The sequence below is a fragment of the Lemur catta genome, chromosome 3 (assembly GCF_020740605.2).
Source record: "Lemur catta isolate mLemCat1 chromosome 3, mLemCat1.pri, whole genome shotgun sequence".
In the NCBI taxonomy this organism is placed as follows: Eukaryota; Metazoa; Chordata; class Mammalia; order Primates; family Lemuridae; genus Lemur; species Lemur catta.
The window spans coordinates 83,990,751-84,008,930 of NC_059130.1; the positions used below are offsets into that span (position 1 = coordinate 83,990,751).

The 18,180-nt window shown below is 35.6% G+C and overlaps 1 non-coding gene and 1 pseudogene across 1 annotated transcript; both read right to left on the reverse strand.

Annotated features, from left to right (window-relative positions):
* Positions 1-18,180, reverse strand: part of LOC123635598 — a 38,629-nt pseudogene that overhangs the window by 890 nt on the left and 19,559 nt on the right.
* On the reverse strand, positions 15,369-15,475 carry LOC123636124. Its single transcript, XR_006734335.1, has one exon. It is a non-coding gene; the product is annotated as a U6 spliceosomal RNA (small nuclear RNA).

The window sequence follows — 18,180 nt, forward strand, 5'->3', positions numbered from 1 at the left end:
TTAGATGTAACCCTAAGATCCACTGACCTCTTCATGAATCAATTCAGAAGAACGATAAAGCGTTTTCCAAAACTTCATGCAAATTTTCATGTACCTCTCTATTTATGTGCATTCATCAGGGAAAGTCTGCATACTTTCATCAGATTTTCAAAGCAGTTTGGGACTCCTCTCCCCCTCCAAAAAACAGTTAAGTATCATTTCCTTGGAAGGAAATGTGGATTGAATGGATTTATCCTGATAACTTTTCTAAAGGTATCTCCATTTTATTTAGTGTATTTAAATGACTAGAAGAAGCAACTAATCTCTTTTCATGGTATAGGATTTACAAGGTTGAAATGGAAAGTTCTTAGTTCTATAAGAGTTTTTGCTGACACACTTTAAAAGGCAGCTAGTACATTTTGGAACAACCCTGGAATTACATACCAAAATCAGCTATCTTTGCATTCATGTGTGCATCCAATAGCACATTCTCTGGTTTCAGGTCTCGATGAACAACCATATGCCTATGACAGTAATCGACAGCAGACAGAATCTGCTGAAAGAGCCGCCTGGCTTCTATCTCTTCAACCTATCAAGCAGAAAAGAAACTACAGTAAGAATATCTGGGATATCTATTTAGCATGAATTTTTGTTTCATAATCAGCCTACATATAACTAAGCAAGCTAGAACTGTGTTCAAATTCTCAACAAACCAGACAAAACAAAAAAACCAAAAACTTGTCAAAACTCAACACGTCAATAGGCAGTTTTTTCTTTGTTGCTAGGCAGTAGCATTTAATTTTCAATTAACATTATTAAATGTGCACAATGTTTTGGGGAATTGACAGTAAAACAAACTGAAACAGAATGTATGTGAAAGTACGAAGAAAAAAAAATAATTAAATCTCAACATACTTTTACAGAATGGATTCTGAAAAGCACAGGCATCACGATGGAAATTAAGTGGAACATATTTTCTAAAATAGGTATTTCAAAAGATGTACTTTTAAGAAAAAAAATTTGTCTAATACTCTGTATGTCTATTTGTGCATTACTACAAAAGTAACTCTGGCTTTGAAGATATCTTTGCAGTTTGTTATTTCCCAGTACTTTCCTCTTTTTTAGCTTAGAGGTTTAAACAGTATGTTAACTCACCCGTCCATGTTTGCAGATGTAGTCAAATAATTCACCTCCAGACACATATTCCATTACCATAAAAAAATCTGTTGGAGTGCTGATCACCTGGTATCTTTTTTGCAAATAAAAAAAGTTAACAATGTTAATTTAACCAAAATCAACCTACTATACCTACTTTTGCTACAATTCCATATTCCAGTGTTCTATAATATTTTAAGATGGCAACAAATTATGTTATCAAAATAATCATAGAGCTGTGAAAGTGGAGCATTACAAAGTTATTCTATTTCCTGAGGTTTGTGCCTTTTCCTTCAGATCCTCCCTTTCATGTTTACATAATCTTTGAACTTCTTCATTCTTGACAATTAAGTAAAGCATTAATTACTCCACCTAAACAAAAATTTGTTAACAGTCAAAGGAGATGAGGTATCATATATTTAAACATAAATAAAAAATATTCTTGGACATGTGAAATGATACCACAGAGATACAACCAGTAAAATCCAGAAAGTGGAAAAATGGCCCGTTCTTCCACAAATAAAATACAAGAAAAAAAAGGAAAAGGGGAAGGTATTTATTAAAAGTAATTCAAGAGACATATCAATTATACTGTATAGACTTGTTTTGATCCTGATTCAAACAAACCAACTTTAAAAACCATTTATGAAGCAATCAGGAAAGTTTGAATGCTGACTAGATGGTGGAAAATACTGTTAATTATTTTTAATTTTAGATATGATAATGGTACTGTGTTTCAGTTATTTAAAATTTAAAGAGTGTCTCCTAAAATAGATGCTGAAGAGTTGACAGATTAAAAACATAATGTTTGAGATTTGCTTCAAAATAATCTGGGGTGAGGAAAATGGGAGGGAAGCAGATAACACAATACATTGACTATTGATGCTGAATAACAGATACATGGAGCTCATGTTTGTGTGTATGTTTCTAAGCAGGCAACACTGAGCACATTAAAAAATGATTAAAAAAAAAAAAGCTTTAGCTTCATTTAACAAAGTTTTTCCCCCCAAACTGTAACAATTTACCCACATTTTATGAAACCAAGTTTTAGAAACTTTGAAAATGAGTTAAATATAATATTAATGTTTTAACTGAAGGTTGCATTTAACAATTACATTAAGTGAACAATCGTTCTACTTTTTAAAATAGGCCACTTTAGTTATAAAGGATTATCTATATCTAGTTGATTACGAGCAATATCTAACTTACACTGAGTTACCACTTAGGGCCACTAAGTATAGCTGAGTAGTTTTTGCATGGCTTAAAGGCACACAGCAGAAGGCACAAGTAGGGGCTGATGCCACCCTCCAAGCAGTGCACAATGACATAGGATATGTCAGAAGCAGAGGAATCTTTTGGTAATTTGTCCACCCAGACAGGGCACCTTTATTAATGTGCACAAAAGCAAATACGTGTGAGTTGGTGGATCTGGTTACTATTCTCCAATAAAGAAGTAGGGAAAATGGGCCAGGAAGTTGGTGATATAACACTATATACTATACATTTTAAGAGAGGACATATGGTAAATAAATTAAATGCTTGAAAAAAGTAAAATATTAAAGCTACAGTATTGAAATGATTATAAATTTTCAGAAGAAATGTTTTAATAGCAATCTTTAGTCTTTGGGAAGAAACATGGCAAGTTATCTCACTTTATATAAAACAAATGAACACAACTTAAGAATAAAGTTGAGACTATTTCAAATGAACTCTGGAAAGGTAATTTTACTTGAGAACTCTAGATGAAATTGCTTTATAAAAGCTATCTTACTAGGTACAAAAGTGATTATATACAGTGGGTGGTATAGGGCAAGAACATCTACTATATCACTTCACTTTAGGCTGATCTGATTTATTAACAATTCTCTCTTACTTTTGTGTTCCATACATCCTACAGGGGGCCCAAGGGAAAAGAAGTGTTGAAATTCTAATATATAAATTTAGCTGCTGGTTCTTCTGAGTACATGAGAGGTCTTCAACAGATATTGTTGGAATGAATTACTTCATGACGCCTCTTACTCCACAGCAGCCACTGTCCCACACCAAAAGCCAATCTAGAGCAATGGAAACCATAATGTTACTGAGCACTTACTGTGTGCCAGACACTGAGCTACTGAATGGTGACACTTAATGTTTACTGAGTACCTACATGTATTGCACGTGGTAAGATCAATAGCTATTCCCTCTACTTTTGGAGCTTATAGTCTAGCTACAAAAACAGACATTAAATAAGGATTACTCTTCAGACACAAATCTGATCTCCAGTAGCCTCCTAATTTAAAATCTTCGGGGTTTTCCCATTGCTCTTAATAAATAATTCAGGCCCCTGCCATCTCTGTTATTTTGTCACATCTTTGAGTCCCAACACTGATCACACTACTGGTTTTAGTTTTAGTCATGCTGCACTTCCTCCCGCTGCAGCTCCTTTGCATAAGCCGTACCTGAATCTTATACTATGATCTGTACTCCACCCTTCAACCAGTTACTAATCATCCTCTAGATCTCAGCTTAAAGGTCATTTCCTAAATCCAGGTCAGGTGCCTTTTTGTGCTCACAGATGCATTTCCTTTAGTTTCAGAGCACATACCTCAGTTTGTAATTATATGTTTTATTATTATAATTTGATTCATGAGTATGTACCTAGCAAAGTGCCTATACCAAGTAAATATTTAAATAAATGTATGAATTAGCACTTATAAATAATGTGAGCAGCTTGGAGCCAAAACCAGAGTAATAGGAGACTAAAAAATTATAGCAAAATTACAACAAAACCAGTAAAATTTCAATTAACCAGAATGGGATGAAGACAAACAGAAACAACTTTTAGAAGAGAGAAGTCTAAGAGAACAGCTTCACATTAGGGATTTAGTGAAAAAGGAAAATTCCGGTATTATACTCCAAGCCTGATGAGAGTAAGTCAAATCTCTTGGACCCTCTAAAATAATAATAATATTGAAGTATCAAAAGAAATTCAATCATGAATCATTCATACATGTCAGTATTATCTTCTTAATATAGCAGAAAAGTAAACTAATATGCTTCAGAAATTTTCCAGAAACAGCATCTCTAATACAGCCAAAAAAATTTACTTATCCACAAAACCCTAAGTATTCTCCACTTGGCCAAGTTATATACATTTTTAGGCAATATCCATAATACGAAACTTAGGAAAAATAGAAATCTTTCTGAAGTTAGCCAAAAAGTCAATAGTCATGAGTACATCTTTTTGGTGGTTAAATCTGTTGAGATTTTAAAATGTTATTTACTAATATAACAGTCAAGCTGAGCGGCAAATCAAAGACTCAATACCATTCACAATAGCTACAAAGAAAATAAAATTCTTCAGACTATACTTAACCAAAGAGGAGAAAGATCTCTACAAGGAAAACTATGAAACACTGATGAAAGAGATCACAAATGACACAAACAAATGGAAAAACCTCATGCTCACGGACAGTTAGAATCAACACTGTTAAAATGTCTACACTGTCCCAAGTGATTTATAGATTCAATGTAATCCGCACTAAAATAAAAACATCATATTTTACAGATCTAAAAATAAAAATTCTACACTTCATTTGGAACCAAAAAGGAGCCCAAATAGCATCATATTTTACAGATCTAAAAAAAAAAATTCTACACTTCATTTGGAACCAAAAAGGAGCCCAAATAGCAAAAGCAATCTTAAGCAAAAAGTACAAATCTGTAGGCATCACATTATAAGACTTCAAATTATAGTACAAGGCTACAGTAACCAAAACAGCATGGTACTGGCATAAAAGTAGAGATATAGACCAATGGAACTGAATAGAGAACTCAGATATAAAACCATCTACTAGTAGTGCTAACCCTACTGTAAACTGCGCATGCAAGGGATCTAGGTTGCGTGCTCCTTATGAGAATCTAATGCCTGATGATCTGCGGTGGAGCTAAGGTGGTGATGCTAGTGCTGGGGACCGGCTGGAAATACAAATTATCATTAGAGGAGACATTTGACTTCACAATAAATGTAATGTGCTTGAATCATCCCCAAACCATCCCCACCATCCCTTGCGTCTGTGGAAAATCTGACTTCCATGAAACTGGTGTCAAAAAGGTTGGGGATTGCTGCTATAGAGGATTCCATAGTATCAATTTTACTGATCCATCCTTTATAGCAGCATAATGCACAATTTCTAACCCCCTCTAAAATCTAGAGACATGATCAGATTTGAGTTTGATTTTATTTTCATTTGAAAGACTAGATGGTGTTGTGTACCTCCATGCAAAGGCATATAAGGTGCCAAGATTCATTAATTCACCTTAACTTAATGAAATTTTAAATCCTGGCCAATTTATATAGTCTAGTAATGAACTAGAATCTAAAAGGAATCCTCATCCAAAACTTCCTCCCTCAAAACCCCCATTATCTTTGAAGTGCAGGCTATCAGATAATACTACCCATTACCTTGTCATGTTATAGCCATCAACCAATCTCCTTGCTAATTTCCCCTGAATCTGACTTAATGTCTTTTTCCCCATTGCTACTGTTATTATTATTTTTGGTGTAAATGATGTCCTTATAGAAGATCTGTCTAACACACAGCCTCTAAGTTCCTTGACCTCATCATTTCTAGTTATCTTTTCTTCCACCACACATAGCCAATCTCTCCATGGTAATACACTTTCTCCTCCAATTATGCATTGGATCCCCTCACACACCTACTGAAGGATCTGGCTCCTACAATTAGCTCTTCTTTCTTCATTATCAATTTCTCCCTCTTTACTGAATTATTCCCTTTGGCATACAAACATTCTATAATATCTCCCATTTTAAAAAACAATCCTATTAAGACCCCACATTCCCTTCTAGTTACCACTCCTATTTATCTCCTCTCCTGCATATAGTTACTATCTCCCTTTCTTCATCCCATATTCTCTCTTAAACCCTTCATATCAGGTTTTTACCCTCACCATTCCAATAAATTGGTTCTTTTCAAAGATACCAGCAACTTTCACCTTGCCAATCTAACAGTCAATTCTTGGTTCTCACCTTATTCAATATTCACCAGCAAATGGAACAGTTGATGATCTTCCCTGAAATACTTCCTTCACTTGGCTGCATATACCAGATTCTCCTGGTTTTCCTCCAACCTCACTGACTATTCATTTTCATTCTCTTTTGCTGGTTCCTTTTCATCTTCCAGACACATGAACATCATAGTGCCCTAAAGCTCAGTCTTTGGACTTTTTGTTTATAAATACTCACATCCTTGGTGATCTCCTCTAGTCTTAGGACTTTAAATACCTTAAATACAACTTTTATGCTGATGACTTCCAAATGTATCTCTCTAGCTTACACCTCTCCCCTAAACTCCAGATTCACATATTCAACAGCCAACATCTCTATTTGGATGCCTAATACAACATTTTGACTTCATAAAACCAAAATCAAATTCTTGACATTGCCCCCCAATCCCCAACTTCCCACCTCAAACCTGTTCCTCCTACAATCTTATCCACTTCAGTTATTGGCAACTCCCTCCTTTTATTTGCCCAGGCCAGATGCTTTGGAGTCGTCCTTAACTTCTCTCATCTCACAACCTACATCTTATCTCTCAGCAAATGCTATAGACTCTACCTTGAAAGTATATATAAAATATGCTTACTTCTCAACACCTCAACACTAATGCTCCATTCCAAGCCACCATCATCTTTCACCCAGATTACTCCAATGACTCCTAATTGGTTTCCCTGCTTCAACTCTTGCCCAGCTATAGTTTGAATGCAAGTCAGATGACATCACACCTCTAATCAAAACCTTCCAGTGGCCTCCCATCATTGTAAAAGCCAAACTTCTTGCAATGGCCTACAATGCCCTACACAACTTGGCTCCCCTTTATGTTTCTGACTTCATCTCTTACTCTAATCCCCCTATGTCATTCCGCTCCCTTGATCTCTGGCCTGCAGGAATTTCTACTTTAGAGCCTTTGTATATGCTGTTCCCCTTATGTGTAACATTCCTCCTTCAGATATATGCATGGCATATTTCCTTACCTCCTCGCTGTCTAACATGTTTTACTATTATGAGGTTTATTGTCATGCATATAATCTCCATAATAGCAAGGATTTTGTTGTTGTTGTCTTTTTGACTGCTGATGTATCCCCAGTGCCTAAATGGCATCATCTGTTAAATGAATAGATCAATAACCTGGCCTTATTTTCCTCCATTTCCCTAAACATACTCTGTGTACCACCCAAACTGGACTGTTTGTTCCCAATGCACCATGTTCTTTATACTTTTATTCTTTTGTTCTTGCTTGTCCTCCTAGGGCTATCAAGATCTTGATCAAATGTCACCTCTTCATGTATGATTAGTAATTACTGAACACCAACTATTATGCTAGGTGCAAGGGAGATAAAGATGATATATAACATCTTCATTTAGATGTCGAATGGAATTCTCATCTTAACATGGCCAAAACAGTATCCTTAACATTTGCCACTGCCAATATACTTCTCCTACATTCTTCCCATCTCAGAAAATGGCACCATTATGACTTAAGCTCAGGCCAAAACCCAAAATCCCAGTTGCTCAAGCCAAAAAAAAAAATATATTATTTTCCTTTTTCTTCCCTTATCCGATCTATCAGTAAGTCATTAGTTCTACCTCCAAAATATATTGAGTCCATCAATTTCTCTCCATCTAGACCAGTGTGTTGTTGAATAGAACTTTTTACAATGATAGAATTGTTTTATATCTGTCTTTTCCAATATGGTAGCTACTAGCCACGTGTGGCTATTAAGTGCTTGAAATATGGCTAGTGTGACCAGAGAACTAAATTTTATTTATTTATTTATTTTTTTTTGACACAGAGTCTCGCTCTGTTGCCCGGGCTAGAGTGAGTGCTGTGGCATCAGCCTGGCTCACAGCAACCTCAGACTCCTGGGCTTAAGCGATCCTACTGCCTCAGCCTCCCGAGTAGCTGGGACTACAGGCATGAGCCACCATGCCCGGCTAATTTTTTGTATATATATTTTTAGTTGGCCAGATAATTTCTTTCTATTTTTAGTAGAGACGGGGTCTCACTCTTGCTCAGGCTGGTCTCGAACTCCTGACCTCGAGCAATCCACCCGCCTCGGCCTCCCAGAGCTAGGATTACAGGCGTGAGCCACCGCGCCCGGCCTAAATTTTAAATTTTAATTAATTTAAAGTCAAATAGCCACATGTGACCAGTAGCTACTATATCAGACAGCACAAATCTAGACTATCACTTTGGTTAAAGCCACCATAATCTCTCGGCTAGACTATAGCAATAGCTTCCTAACTGGTGTCTCTGCTTCCACTTCTGCCTCCATACCCATTCTATACTACAGTCATGTATCACTCCTCCTGCTTTCCCATTTAGAATAAATTCCAAACCTCTTAGCAAAGTCTTCAAGTCCTACGACATCTGGCCCCTGTCTACCCTTTGCCCTCCTGAACTAGCTCTCTTCTCCTCACACACTCTACTTCCCCCATTATAGCAATCTTCCTTTTCCTACAACATTCGATGTTTGTTTCATCCCTTTGAGGTTGCCCTTCCCCTTGCTTTGAAAACACTCTGGCCCCAGATCTTCAAATGGCTGGATCTTTATCATCCTTTAGGTCTTAGTTCAAACCTTACCTCTTCTGTGATGCTTTCCCCACAGCCTAATCTAAATTAGCCCTTCCTCCTTCCTATTCATACTCTATAACAGCACTGTCTTTCATTCTCTTCATACCACTTATCGCTGCCTAAAATAATCTTATTAATTTGTTTACTTACTATCTAGAACATAAACACTACAAGAACAGAGATCTTGTCTGTCTTTCACCATTGTATTCCCAGTGCCTAAAATAGTGCCCATCAGATAATAGGTGCTCAATAAAAATTCAAATACATAAAAGGAAAAAAAAACATAGTTCCTGGTCCTAAGGAATTCGGTCTTCAAGGGGATACCCAATAAGAAAATAAGCAATTAAAACACAATGTTAAGGGCTTTGGAAAGGTGAAGTTTGGGTGCTTTGAGAGCAGATGAGAGCCTAACCCAGTCTCAGGGGATAAAGTAGGTTGTCCAGAGGTATAGTTGACCCTTGAACAACCTGGGGGGGTTCAAGGCACTGACCTCCATGCAGCTGAAAATCTGCATATAATTTTTAACTCCCCCAAAACTTAACTAATAGCCTACCGTTGACCAGAAGCCTTACCAATAACGCAGTTAATTAACACATATTTTGCATATGTGTTATATATTGGTATTCTTACAATAAAGTAAGCTAGAGAAAAAAATATTAAGAAAATCATAAGGAAGAGAAAATATATTTACTATTCATTAAGCAGAAGTGGATCATCGTAAACCTCTTTATCTTCATTGTCTTCACATTTAGAGGTTGAGAAGGAGGAAGAAGAGAAGGGGGTTGGTCTTGCTGTCTCAGGGGTGGCAGAGACAGAAGAAAATCCACATATACATATAAGTTGATCTGAGGAGTTCAAACTCATGTTGTTCAAGAGTCAACTATAATTACATTTAAAAGCTGAGATATAAAAGACAAGTTGGAACTGTTAGAATTGGCAGCTTAGGGGGAAGGAGATATGGGTAAAGCATCCTAAGTAGAGGTGACAGATAAAGTACAAGAAGCAAGAGAGGATGGTGACTTCAGAGTAAGAGCAGAGAAAAATGGACAGATTTGGGGGACGGGGACATGGGAAAAAGAGTTGCAGAAATTAATGACTAATTATTTATGTATTTAAAGGGTGAGGGCAAAGGAAGAATTAAAGATGATGCTTAACTTTTCAACTTGAGAAACTGCATGAATGGTATTTTCATTTTCCAGAAAAAAGAACAAAAGAGGAGTTAAGTCTGGAAGAGAAAGAAAAATTTATTGATAGTTTTACGTGACTCTGTAACTTCAGAATGGATCATTTAATAAACAGTTTGATAAATCTGATCAGAATTCAGGAGAAATAAATGGTCCAGAAATATAGATTTGGAAATCTTTAGCACAGAGATGACAAATGATGGTAGTAGAGGAAGTCAGCCAAAGGAGGTGCACTAAGAAAATTACACTAGCTCAGTATACTTAAATCTATCAATATTTAATGGCCAGGAGGATAATGAGGAGCCCAAAAGAGAACATTTTAAGAGAGGCAAGAATGGAAAAAGAAAATCAAAAGACTGCAGTGTCCCGGAAACCTAGGGACTACAACTTTTCAGGGTGATGGTGGTAAACAATGTTAAAAAGCTATCCATAGGTTAAATAAGATAAAGACTAAAAATAGTGAATAGGCAAAAATCATCTCTATCAAATTAGAAAGTATTCATCTTTCCACCAGTTAAAATCAAGTTTCACTAAGAACTATGGAGGAAAGAAAAACAAGGACAAAAAAATCAATTCAACAAATTCTATTTCATGAGAAAGTTTGGATTTTTCTTTAAATCATATTTGTTGCTTTTCATTTTCTACCTGTGGGCTTTAGGCTGATGACATAATTTTTTTTAAATTTGAGTTAATAGAGAAATCATGCAAAAGTATCCTTCGTTCTTGATATTTAATGCTCAAACTTTCTAATTCTAGAGGCCCATTTGCAACAAGGAAACTATTCTTGGCAGTCAGTCCAAGACTGCACAAAACAAACAAAACCACTCAAAGGATCGGTTCTCTCTCCCTGTTTAAATCACTAACACTATTAGAAGTTATGTCAATAAGCTTGTTCTGTAGCAAGAATACTTCAGTGCTTTTTTTTTTTGTTAAGATCAGATTAAAAAAAAATCTGATCTATAATTAAAGAGGCAATGTGGCTAAATGGATTTAAGCTCAAGGCTGGAAGCCAGAAGCTTTAAACATCAAATTCACCTCTTCCAATTACTTTTCTGCCTATTCTGACAATGTTCTATATAACTCCTTCAGAGAACAAAATAGCAAATAATAATCCTAAATGAGAATGAAATAATTACTCAAACAAAAAATTAAACAATTAGAAATAATTATAGAAATGGAAGCAAAAAAAACACTGATAGATATCACATCAAAAATAAGCTTTTATGTCCTCACAATTTCAATTGCTTATTGACAGAATCTGATTTGCGTTTTTCTAGGAACAGAACAAGTACTATCACTTATACCCGAAATGGGCTAGATCTCCTTGGGGTCCTTCGGAGCTGGCATTCTAAAGGTGATGAGATCAAGGTATAAGGCAAATCTGGAGCCATCTTCCCCTTTCCCACTTTCATTCTGGCACACTTAGTAATCTGGCCATTTCAGCTTTCTCCTCTTACAGGAAGTGGCCACAGTAGAGAATAAAAAAGAGAGTTTGCTTAGAGGTTACTCAGTAACTAGAATACATCATTAATAACATGGAGTCGAAGTCTGATATGAACTGGTTCAGTTAACTGAAACCCATTTGGAATTATGAAAGAGGACTGGAATCAGTTTGTAGGTTGCCAATTCCTGCTTTGTGCCAATGCTCATCAAATACTAAGCATTATACCAGTGCCAACAGCTTTAATTCTCAAATAATTCTATGAGGTATCCCATATTAAAGTTAAGGAAACAGCCCTTTTTGCGCCCTTCCTTTTGCTCTCCCGTTGCTGTGACAATGGGTCCGGTCATCATCTGTGGTGTATGTATCACACTCTGAACCTATATCTTGCTCTTGCTCTGTAATCCTATCTTTCTCTCCTCAATAAACCTCATTTTCATGCTTGCCTTACTTTGGTATGTCTGGTCATTCTTTGGCCATGAGTGTACTAAGAACCAACATTTCACACTGAAACCGGACATTGTTTTATGAAAAACTCAAATACAGGTTTTCTTAAATGAAATAGTTTTTCCCTTCTGTACGTTAAGAATGGCTTTCTTTTTGTACACTTTTTAGGTACAGAGCTATTACATAATCATAATTATACTATATTAGAAACAGGAAACCTTTATAATGAGCCTTAAGAATATGCAAAGTGACCACTCTGATAAATAAAATAGAAACAACAATAAATAAATAAATAAATAAATAAATAAATAAATAAATAAATAAATAAATAAATAAATAAAGTTAAGGAAACAAGGGATAGGAGAGGTGAGTAACTGACATCATGGGTGGTATTTTATTTATTATGATAATCTTTAAAAACCTCTATATACATATTCTGGATCATCTCTAGCGGGTAGGTCCATGTTCCAAATCCCAAAAATAATTGGACCAGCCACTCATTTACAAGAATGATGCTGTATTGGTTTCCTGTTGCTGCCATACTTCAAATTTAGTGGCTTAAAACAACACAAATCTATTATCTTATAGTTCTTTAGGTTAGAAGCCTGGCACATGTCTCAGTAGGCTAAAGTCAAGGTGTGGACAGGGCTGTGTTACCTTCTGAAGGCTCTGGGGCTGAATTTCTTTGTATTTCCTAGCTTTTTATGACTACCTACGTGCAATCCTTTGTCCACATTCATTTTTCTCCATTTTCAAAGCCAGCAACAGCCAGTTGAGTCCCACATCTTATCATTCTGACCTTGCTTCTATACTCAAATCTCTTTGACTCTCTTCTTCTACCCCTCTCCACTACTTTTAAGAACCATTGTGTTTATATTGGGCCCACTCAGATAATCCAGGATAATCTCCCTATTTTAAGGTCATCTGATTAGCAATCTTACCCTCTGCCATGTACTCTAACATATTAACAAGTTCTCTGGATTAGGACATAGACATTTGAGGGGCCATTATTCTGCCCACCACAGCTACATGCTAGCCTCATGATCAGGTAAACAATGTAACTCCACAGGGTTATCACGTTGCTCCCCATTAACACTGACATTCAAAGACTGCTCACTGACAAAGGTTAGTTAGGCTAAATATAATGTTTGATTTTAATTAACTAGCAAACAAAGCCTCAGAGACATTAATAATGCTCTTTTTTTTTTTTACAGTATACTTATAGGAACAGGCTTTCTGTGCAACAATCTTATTTGAATCAAATATAAATGCAGTATTGTACCTCTCCCTATTGTTTCTACTATTAAACTAACAATGATTTGTTTTTTATAAAACACCATTATTTCTCACATTATACCACTTGATACTGTTTTGAATTTTGTTGATTTCATTATTTTACCCATATTTAAATTATGAATTGTAATTGTATTAAAACTATACACATTTGGAGGTATACCTAATTCTTTGTTTCTAAATACTTAAGTAATGGTAAATTAAAACTAATTAAGTCAATACCAGGGATCCACAATTTTTTTTTAAAGGGATTTATATCACTCTCAGTTTTAAGACAGACTGGAGTGCTAAAGTAGAGATTAACAACATGGCATTTGGAGTCAGGTATGAATTCAACTACCAGCTCTGTGACTTAATAGCTGTGTGACCTTGGATAAGCAGCTCATACTCTTTAGATACACAGGTCTATAAAATAAACCTGCATAATAGGCTTGTCATGAGGATAATATGAAATTATATATGTAAAATGCTCAGTACAGTTCCTAGCCACGATCAGGTACTCAATAAGATTAAAAGTTACTTTACAAAACTGTATCCAAGATTTAAGATAAAAAAGACAATTTTCAGTGTCTATCATGTCACATTTTCTTAATAAATATTAAACTGCAACTTAAATGATTTAAAGGAATACTAAACGTCTAAATTTCTAGGGGTCTAGTCAATTTAAAATTATTTTTCAATTTAATTAATTAGCTTACTTATTACTATTTTTAATATTTACTTATCTTTTAAGTTTATAACTTATTCCCAAAAAATTCATCTGCTTCCCTAAAAGCTTTACTATTTAATAATTATGATATTACATTCAGTTCTAAAAATAATATACTATGGTGGATAATTTACTTTCTATCTTTCCACAAAGAAAATATTCTGGTATCTTAATGAAAAGTAACTAGAGAAAAATTACCAAAATGAATCTAGGAATATCAAATCCCTGAATAACCTCTGAAATGAATGCTAGAGTCAACTTCAAAGACTGCACTTATTACTTGAAAACAGTACCAATTTCAAAACAATGACTTTTAATTCTAACCAAGAGTATGCAAAAAAGGACTGATGAGGGTAAAATGAACACTTGTTGAATACAGATATGAAAAAATGATATTTTTGTAAAAGGTTGACTAAAGATAAACAATTATTTGTATTAATAAAATTCTTTAAAAACATTTCAAGATGGATCTCTTTTTTGTATTATCAGGTATAAAAATACTTACAGTTTGATAATATGAGGATGACGAAAGAGCTTTAGATTTTGAATTTCTCGTTTTATTTTTCCAACAACATCTAAACTGCGAATCTTCTGTCTATTTAAGATTTTAACTGCAACTTTATGGCCTGTCAGTTGATGTTCTCCAACTAAAGAAAAGAAAAAGAAAAAATCTGCTGTCATACCAACATAATCATTTATTCATGCTTCCTTCACTGTATGTGAAATTTCTTTACTTGTATATACCACTTTTATATCACTTATTACACAGAACTGAAGTTCTCTTTTTACTTCTGTCTCTTCTACTAGAGTATGCACTCCTTGAGGACAGAAACTGTATCTTAATCATCTCTGTATCCTCAGCACCTAGCACAGAGACATTCATTAAACATTTGTGGAGAGGATTACTGAATTCTATATGCCTACATAAAAATATAATCAACTTCAGAACACCTTTTTGGCAGAAGAGCATTCACTATGTTTCATTACTGTATTTTTCCTCCTCTGCTTAATGCTGATTACTGAATTATAGAAGAATAAATAAATCCTGTAATAAACTAAAAACCCATAACTAGTTTCATTACTATTTCATCAGAAAATTCACATGTAGCCATTTTTTTTTTTTTTGCCTCTTCCATAAAGCCTTCCTATTTTCCCCCTATTTGAGGGAACCTCTATCTCTTTCAAACCCTTATGGTATATTTATAAAACTCATGTGTCATTTACCATTTTTAACCTATTATAAACATTTGTGTTTGGTGCTTTTTATTTCAGCACATTACAGGGGTTACAGATGTTTGGGTTACATATATTGCCTTTGCCCCACCTGAGTTAGAGCTTCAAGCGTGTCCATCCCCTAGACAGTGTGCACTGCACGCATCAGGTGTGAATATACCCATCCCCTCCTCCCACTTCCCACCTGCCTGACACCCAATGAATATTACTACTATATGTGCACATAAGTGTTGGTCAGTTAATAACAATTTGACGGTGAGTACATGTGGTGCTTGTTTTTCCATTCTTGTAAAAATATGGAATGCTTCACGAATTTGTGTGTCATCCTTGTGCAGGGGCCATGCTAATCTTCTCTGTATCATTCCAATTTTAGTATACGTGCTGCTGAAGCAAGCACGAAACACTTGTGTTTGTGACAAGCATAGGACCTGAGCTATTACCTCATACCCTCCTTGCGTGAGACTGCCAGCGCTCAACTGAATCTCCCAGGAAGGAAGATTCCTGTAAGTACAGTGTTTTGTACATAGAGATGCTAAATAAAAACATCCTCTGTTAAATGAAATGGTCCTTCTTCTTTTTCATATAATCTATTCATGATATCCACACTAATAGTCATATCCTTAAATCCCTCAAGCAAGGAACAAATTTGTCAGCTACCTCTCTGATTTTCCTCAATTCTATTCTAAACCTTCACCATTCTCTTCAAAAGACCTATCCAACCCTTGACTCCTTTTAGCAACAAACTCCCTTTTTTTATTTCTTTAGAGAAAATGAAGTCATTAGGAGTGATTTCCTCTATCTTAAAGGCTTACTTTTATCCACATCCCTCTTTCCTTCAGTCTCGGAGATGCTGCAGCCCTCCTCCTGTCCAAGGCCAGTCTTGTCAATTTGTGGCCTTGAATCCATCTTTTTTTACACTCTCCTCATATTGAACCTTTTCCTTTTCTAATAGCTCTTTCTCCTCAGCCTATCCACATCCCGTACCCCCTCCCCAAAAGCTTTCACTTATGCTGTATTCTCCTCTAGTTTCCAACACTTATCTTATTAAAATTTCTCAAAATAGTAGCCTACATCTTTTCTTCCTCCCTTATCACCATCCCTAAATTCACTGCTATCTTCCACCTCCACTCCTGTACTGAAACCAAAGGGTCACGAAAGACCCACTGATTATCAAGCCATGGACACTTCTCAGTTTTCAGATTACTGTAATCTCTGTTTCACTGGACACCACCGATTACACCCTCTTTGTGATGGCAATGTTCTCTCCTGGTTCTCCTATTAACTCTCAAATGCTATCCTTTATGTCCTCTGCCTATTTAAAGGTTAGTGTCCCCAAGTTTCTAACCTGGACACAAGGTAGATCCTTATGTTATCTCATTCATCTCTCATAGTTTTAAATACCACCCATATGCCATGACTGTGCCTCCTCCTTCAAATTCATATATTAATATCCCACAAACACCTCAAATTCAACATGTTCAAGACTAAATTCAGCATTCTTCTTCTCTTCCTCTGCCAAACCTGTCTTCTATTTCACTTAGTGGCATATAGCCTCTATACCAGAAATGAAGGAGTCAGCTGAGAGAATCTCCTAAATATTTCTTGGAGTCAGGTTTCAACTCATTACAACAAAAATATTAATAACCACAGAAGTGACAATTAATGACATTTACCAAGTGTTTATTACATACTACGCATTATTTTAAATGCTAGCTACCCTGCTCTCTCAAACTTACAACAAATCTAAGAAGTATTATTATTCTCCAGTATACAGATGAGAAACCTGAGGCACAGAGAAGTGAAGTAACTCACCTAAGGTCACATAGTAAATGGTGGCACAACATTTGACCTTAAGCAGTCTGACTTCACAGCCAGCATGTTTAATCATACACAATAATGCCCCCATTCAGAGTAATCCAAACATGAAACGGACTTATTTAAGAACTGAGTTTCCTGTCACTGGAGATTATTTTTATCTTAATAACTTTTTCAAGCTATAAAAATTATCTCAAAAACTTTAAAGAAGTTTGAAGTTATTTTCCCAGCATATAAAACAAACAAATCAGGAGAAATCAAGTTCGAGCAACCTAACTTACTAACATTCCAAAGTATGTTTCCAGGACTTCAGAAAAACATTATCAATTTCTAGGGACTTTCTATTCAATTAAAATAACCTAAATGGTTTCTTTTTTTTTTTTTTTTTTTTTGAGACAGAGTCTCACTGTGTTGCCCGGGCCAGAGTGAGTGCCATGGCATCAGCCTAGCTCACAGCAACCTTAAACTCCTGGACTTAAGCGATCCTACTGCCTCAGCCTCCCCAGTAGCTGGAACTATAGGCATGCACCACCATGCCTGGCTAATTTTTTCTATATATATATTCTAGTTGGCCAGATAATTTCTTTCTATTTTTAGTAGAGACGGGGGTCTCGCTCTTGCTGAGGCTGGTCTCGAACTCCTGACCTCGAGCAATCCACCTGCCTCGGCCTCCCAGAGTGCTAGGATTACAGGCGTGAGCCACCGCACCCGGCCCTAAATGGTTTCTTGATGCCTGAGTAGTTTACTACTTATCTTTGGAAATTTTGTAATACCCAAACTGCCTGGGTGATCAAACAAGTATGCCTCTCTTCTCAAATCCCTGATAGCCTCAACAAAACTAACTAGCGCTGTCAATACAATAGGGATGAATGATTTGATTTTTCCTTTTCCATTTGAAAATAAAAATTACTATTCTATTAAGACTATCAAAGACGACCAAGGACTCTAGGAGCCAAGCATATAAGTGTTTTGTTTTTTGCTTTTTTTTTTTCTGGAAAACAAGCAAACAAAAAGTGAGTGAATTCACTCAAAAAATAATATTTGATAAAGTATTACTTTGTCTATGATATGTGAGGAGAAATAACTGACTCATTTACCTTTATACACGAAGAAAATTTCCTCTGTTAAATAATGAAAAAGAAATGGCATCCTCCCTTGACATTGTTAAGCACACTGATAAGCTAATTAGATATCTGTGGTCAAAAAAGTGAAATGCTTTAAGAATTCCCCCTTTGCTGAATTACGCTAGCCTTTCTTGCCTAACAACTCCACAAATGAATTAGTACT